We start from the raw sequence: 7135 nt of genomic DNA on the forward strand, positions 1-7135 counted from the left end.
GGTGGGGTCATGGTTAAAACATGATAAACTGCCTTCTTGGGTGGTAAAAACGCGTGCTTAAGTGCCCTCCTGGTTGCCAAAACACAACTGCTCTCTTGGGTGGAAAAACACACTAAACTCCAGAAGACTATTAGGACCAAGAAATACTGTGAAACATTACTGTTGCAAAGACTTTTATGTTGGGCCCTTTTTTGATCTATATTGAGCCAGAACTATATCTCACAGAACCAGTTTGGATTATCTGGTGCTAATATGGTGTTAAAATGCACTAGAATACAGGAAATGGCATCTATTTAATTGAAAATGTTCTGGGGGAGGACCCTCAGACCCCCCCAGGGATTTATTTCCTTCATACATCCATGTCTCTGTGTGTTCTTCACAGTCCAACGTTGAATCTACACAATTCTCATGGATGCTGCTTGTAACTACAAACTAACTTGAGTAGTCTGTCTAGTTAGGCTGTTTTAAGGCTATATAATGTGCCATTTGTATAACATATAAACATGTCCAAAGTGCCCTCGAAAACACGCGGAACTTAGTGCCCTCTTCAGTGGCAAGAACGCGCTGTATGTGCCCTTTTTTTCTTTTCGCCCCCTGCCCTTCAAAAAGTCTGTGCACACCACTGCCAAAAGCAATACAGTTTTCAGCGAAACAAACTTCATACCCACTGCCTCTAAAGGCTCAAAACGATGACGAGAGGGGGTCCAGCACCACAGAGGGACCAGGGGCCTGGAAACAGGGAGCTTGCAGCGTGCACCCTTCATGAAACACACTAAAGGATGCTGCCACACAGGTTTATCCACAATGCCCACATGATAAGCTGAGATGGCTGCCAGGTACACTTTAATTGTAGAAAAGGCCTTCCCCTTATTTACTAATTCCTGCAGGAAACACAATAGGTCAACCACAGAACACTGAAAGGGGACGGTGTGCCTTGAGTCGCACCACTCCTCAAAAACCCACCACTTGCCACTGTAAAGAGTGCACTCTGAATGGTGTCAATGACCTGTGCCGGCAGGCTTGCAGTGTTCGGGTTCCACCTCTCATGGGCCACGCCCAGAGTGCTACGCGATCTGGGTGAGGGTGGTAGCTGGGGGAGCAGATCCCTGCGTACTGGGAGAGGTCATGGCTTGCTCGCCAGCAGCTTATTATCTCTGCCACCCAATGTTTGGCTGGGCAACGCGACACTACCAGGATTAGCAACAAACCCTGTTCTCTCACCCTGTCCAGGGTGGGGGAAAGAAGAGCGCTCTGGTCTCTACATGAGCCATTACGCACGCCGCTGTTATTCCCTGCATTATGCCCTGCGGCCAAGGTGACAGCGTGGGCACAAGCGCAGCACTGCTACCCATTGCTGAAAATCTCTCATCATAAGAGAGGTGCACAACAGTTATCACAACAGGTATCACTGATGCCATGAGGCTGAGCAGGCATAGGCATAGTCAGACGACAAGACGTTCCCCAGCTGAAAGAGGGAGAGACACTGTGTGAGAGCCACCAATCTCCCCTCCAATACCGTGACACGATAAAAGAGGGAGTTTATATTGAGGCCCAGATATTCTGTACACTGCACAGGTTCCACTTGGCTCTTCACCCAGTTTATGCTGAACCCTGAGGTGATTTAACACCGTAGTGGAATCCTTGACTGCCTGCTCCTGCTAGCGGGAGCATATCAGATAATCGTCTATGTATGAGAATATTCTGATGACTCCGCTCTTTAATGGAGACAGAGCTGCCTCCACACACTTGCTGAACACCCTCGGAGCTAGTGACAGCCCGAAAGGGATGGCTTGATATTCGTAAGCTCTGCCTTGATAAGCAAACCTGAGGAATTTCCTGTGTGGGGGGTGAATGGCGATGTGAAAATAAGCATCCCAGAGATCGATTGTTACGAACCAATCTCCCGGGCGAACTGAACGTCAGATCACTTTGTGTGTTAACATCCTGAAAGTGTATTTTCGTAGGTGTCTGTTTAACACACAGAGATTGAAAATGGGGCGAAGGGACGAGCTCCCTTTCTTCAGAATGAGGAAGTAACAGGAGTAAAAGTCCTGTTGAGCTTCCTCGCCCGGGATGGCTCTGATCATTTGTTTGGTTAAAAGGGATTGTATTTCATCCTCTAGAACTCGTTCTGAATTCCCCCCTGGCCACTGAAACTAACACACTGTTGAATCTGGGTGGTTTCGTAGCAAACTGTAGTCTGTACTCCTGTGAAATAGTGGACAGAACCCACGGGGGGACTGCGCATACGCGCCATGTATCAACTTTGGCAGAGACTGGGCCCTTATAGTCGCACTGAGATGACATCACCTCCCACACCTGGAGGGCGCCGCTTCCCAGTGGAGGAGCGTGAGCTCCCCCCGTGGGAATTTAAGGGGCATGACATTGATTTGTTCTTATTTTGTTTGGTGAGAGTGCTTGGTGACACTGTGTTAACCATTGCCCCTGGGTCTCCCTCTCTTGAACATGAGGGGTGGGCGACTGAGACAGGACCTCTGGAGAACTGGGAACTATCAGGATCTCTGAACCATGAATGGGGCTCTGCTACACCTCCAGTTTTCTCCTTCTCTTTGTGGGAGGGGGAGAGGGAGAAGCAAAGTGTGTTAGGTTGCACACTTCTTCTTCCCTTCGCCAGGGTGGGAGGGACAGTTTCTTGCTGCTACTGCTGTAAAGGAGTGTTTGCCCCATGGTCTCTGATTTCCTGGCCAAGGCTGTTGGTTAGCCTGTGGGCCAGCTGCCTGTCTCTGTGGCCTGGCGCCCCCCTGTCTCCCCCTCACTGCTGTGGCTGCAGCAGCAAAGCCAGTTCTCGGCCCTCTTGTTTTCTGAGGAACTGGTCTCCCTCATCTTCTCCAGAGCTGGACCAAAAAGACCTTTGGTGGAGTTGTATGCCGCATCCATCAACTCTGCTTTCTGTGCGTCACTCAAGCTTGAGTCTTTCAGCCACAGGTCCCTCTCACCTGGGACTGCGAGTCCCATTATGTGACCACAGCCTTGTAGGACGTCGACCCGGAGTCCAGCTGGCGGCCCATCTCCTCTAGAATTTCTGCCTGGTACACAGAAAGCAGAGTCATTGCATTCAGGGAGCAGACAGACTGGACTGGGTACTTGTACATTTTCTGGTAAATGGAGGTGGTGAGGCATTCCATTTTACTGGGCAGAGAACTGCTGGAGGAAGCTGAGAGAGAGTGGTGGACTGTAGAAATGAATTGCCCTTTTGGGACTAATAAAGTATTCTGAATCTGAATCTGAATCTGAATCCGTTAGGGTGGAGGTGAGGAGCCACTGAAGACTCCACCACTGGGGGTTCGGCCAGCCCCAGTTCCCCCATGCCGTGAATCTCCAGCTTCAAGTAGCCCTTGGTGAGAAGTTTACTCTTAAATGGGCTGGACCAGTACCGGCCCTTCTCTCTCATGCAAGCGGGCACTGCTGGCAGGAGCTGCTTGGCTTACAAACACCTTGGTTCATGTCCTGTATGAAACCAAAAGTCAATCAAGTTATTTTAATAATAATGTAGTGTGCTAGTATTTGTATATTTAACTGTAACTTAACCATTTACTTTTGTTGCCTAAACCAAAGGAAGTAAACCTATAAACAAAGGTTTTTATCTACGTTTTAAAAATACACAACACATGTATCAAACTTCGTTCCTGGACGTCCAAAGCTGATGCTGGAGAGGTACCTAGAGCATCATACTTTGTCGTGTAGGGCCACTGACCTAGTGTAAGTATTTGTCAAGTTGACAGTGAGAATGTGTTGGTTTTGAGACCATCAGAATAGGACTTAAAAAAAAGCTGTAAAGCTGGAAACTGTATCACCAGATGACCAATGGCAGCATATTTTACGACTTGTCCACTCTTCTTCCATCTGTGCTATGATGGGGTTGCTGAGTGCCATAAATGAGCCAGTTACACCGCAGAATCTTTCAATATATGAAAAGTTTTCATGAATCATTGCATAATGTATCCACATAGATTAATTTCTTATTAACACTGACAAACCTGCAATTCTGTGGAATTCCTCTATTTTTAAAAAAAAAGATTATTTCTTGGGCTTTTGTTGCCTTTAATGGCAGGACAGTATACTGTTAAGGGGGAGGGAGGGAAATGTAACCAGTGGACTCTAACGATGTCTGCGTTGTGTAGATATACAGGCCCAGACCATAGATATCTTTGGAGGCGACCTCCGTTTATTCCTGACAACTGGTGGTAGAAACAAAACCCACCGCCACACACAACCATACAAACTCCAGCCCCTCTCCCACAGAGCACAACAGCAAAAGGGCATTACAATCAATTAAGCACACTGAAACAAAAAACATACCTGATAACAGGTGGTAAAAACAAAATCCTCTGTCACAAACAACCATACAAACTCCAGCCCCTACCCAAATCAAGCGACACAACATTATGTTAGCATAAAATAAATCTTATAATCATAGTTTAACAGCACTAACACACGGAAATCACCACAAGGGCAATTTCGCTTACCTCTCCCACGGAGCACAATAGCAAAAGGGGAGAGGCATGGCGGGAAACACCCCTTTAGAGGTAGGGAACCCCAAAGGTAAATGTAGGAGTACACAAACTGGTTATCAAACGTTATAATAATTAATGATATAGCTGCAGGCTGGAGTTGAACCAGAGGCTACTGCAACAAAGACTAAGCTCTTAAACGTGGGCCGCCTGCTCCATCCACTAAACCACCAATGATCCCTGAAATGTTTCTTTGATAATCCTTTCTGATTTATGCCCAGGGAAAACCACAAAAAAAGGGCAAAAGTCTTTTCAGAGCCAGTCACTTTTCTTACGGCCTGACAAACCTCTGCCCTGCTTATGTGTTCAGTGTCTCTGATGTTTTAAAGAAAACCGCTGCTGCCGAAGAATCAAAGAGCATTGCAAAAAATTGCTCCGATGATAATGTAAATCCACAATGTTTAAATTTTTTATATATCTGGGTGGAACAGATTGTTAGATGAAATTGTATCTTCCATATAGTCACTCCTCCGAGGAGACATCCAAACAGGGTCTAATCACCTTCTCCTTACGCAACAGCCTCTCAATAAACTGTGCCTCAAAGTCCATTACTTCATTCAAAAAAGGACAGGCCAAGTCTCTCAGTTTCAGTTTCAGTTTCAGTGCTCTCCTACCTGCAACACGCTCAGTGGGCGATCAACCTCAGGCTTAGATGAAGCAAACCTGTCAGCCAGCAGGTTTGCTTCACGGAGTATGTTGCCATAGTAACTGACTCAGGGTTAAGCTGAATTGGCTTTGTGAAATGACAAAACAACTTTATTTCTATAGCGCTTTTCTAAACAGAGTTACAAAGTGCTTCACAATATGAGAAATCAAAGATGTATAAGAAGAAGTTAGCGTAGCATGTTCTCACCTTATCACCTTGTTGGCAAGACAACTTATTCTTTTAAAAGGAAGCAAGTTCACCTCTGACTCACAACAGGGGGGTGAAAGCTATTTTACTGTCCATTACACTGAAGCAACTTAGTTTCCTTAAAGGGTTCCCTACCTTTTGAAAGACTTGGAAACCTCTCCTACACCTCTCAGACCTCAATCTCAGACCTCCTTGTCTGTTTGTGACAGCTTAGCCTCCTTATTTTTTATTTATTTGTTTATTTATTACATTTTTTAAATCTAATTATTTATTCATTATATATCTTATGTGTGTAGTCTTTCGCTAATTTTGGTGTCACTGCTGCTTTTAAGTCTTGTTATGATTGGTGCCATTAGTGTGATATCAGTTATTGCTTTTATTTCTATCCCTTTTAGGAGTGGGAGGGTAAAGGTAGAAAGATCGATAAAAAATGGAGGAACTCTCATTTGCTCTGGGATTTTGGACGGATACAGTTGATGGTAAAGATATGTCATTTAAATAAACTGCATGAACTTAATGTGGTTCTCTATTTTGATGGCTGTGCACAACACTGAAAGCAGCATCACAGTGTGCCTCAATGAGAGGAGGGGTGCAGCAGAAAGTGTGCCAATGCTAATCCAGCAGTCCACTGCCCACTTGCTCAGACAGGTTCACAGCGAGGACTTGAAAGAGGACTTGAGTTCCATTATATTTTTGCTCATTTTATTTGGTGAAGGCACCCGCACATAAACCTCTCTGGAATCACAGAAAAAATGTTTTTCATTTGTACTGTGCATCTTTGCAGTTTCATTTTACAATCCTCAACCAGTGAACAGCGATCCCACACACACACAAGTTTTATTCCAATTATGAAGTCAGCCAGACAAAATACCCTTGTGCATAGGGCGCCTGCTCTACCACTAAGCCACCGACGCCCCACAACTGTTCAGTCCTGACAGGCGCACCCTGGTGACTCTCTTTACAACTATCTGAGGGCAGCACGTATCTGTTCCATCTGCAGTCTCTAGCATGCAGTGTTAAACCACAAGTCGGGCCAAGGTACTTTCTGGTGCTCCATATTTTTAACTAGAAAATGCATTTCCTGCGGAACATGCATGTGGATGCTGAATGCTGAAATGAAAGAAAATGCTGAAAGTGCAGAAATAGCAAAATGAGAAACCAAAAACTGCTGAACGTTTTGACATTTGAATGGTTTCTGTAGCTGAATGTATGTGGAAGTAGTAAGTAATCAAAAAATGTACATGAGAAGTAGTAGAAGTGGTAGTAACAGCAGTAGTAGAAGTAGTAGAAACAGTACTATGACTACTAGTAGCAGAAGTAGCAGTAGTAGAAGTAGTTGTAGTAGTGGTACTAATAGTAGTAGTGAACCAGTAGTAGTAGTAGTAGTAGCAGTAATTCATACTTAAAAAGTATAAAAAAGTAGAAACAAATCAATTGAAGCATGAACGTCCTTAAAGAACTGAACATTTTGACATCTGAAAGGTTTTTGTAGCTTAAAGTATGTAGGAACAGTAAATAATCACAAAATATACAGGAGTAGGCCTAGTAGTAGTAGAAGTAATGGCAGAAGTAGTAAAGGCAGTATTAGAAGTCATGGTTATAGTCATCATAGCAGCAGCAGTAGTAATATGAATATATATATATATATATATATATATATATATATAGTTCTGTATATGTCTGTGTGTTAGTGTGTCAGAGCAGTAGTAGCACTAGTATTACAGAAACAGGCAGGAAGTGAAGAGGTCTG

The 7135-nt window shown here is 44.5% G+C and overlaps 1 pseudogene; it reads right to left on the reverse strand.

Annotated features, from left to right (window-relative positions):
* Positions 1 to 1297: 1297 nt before the first annotated feature.
* Positions 1298 to 2976, reverse strand: LOC144463590 (uncharacterized; annotated as a pseudogene).
* Between the last annotated feature and the right edge of the window lie 4159 nt (positions 2977 to 7135).

Source organism: Epinephelus lanceolatus, chromosome 5 (assembly GCF_041903045.1).
Source record: "Epinephelus lanceolatus isolate andai-2023 chromosome 5, ASM4190304v1, whole genome shotgun sequence".
Classification (NCBI taxonomy): Eukaryota; Metazoa; Chordata; class Actinopteri; order Perciformes; family Serranidae; genus Epinephelus; species Epinephelus lanceolatus.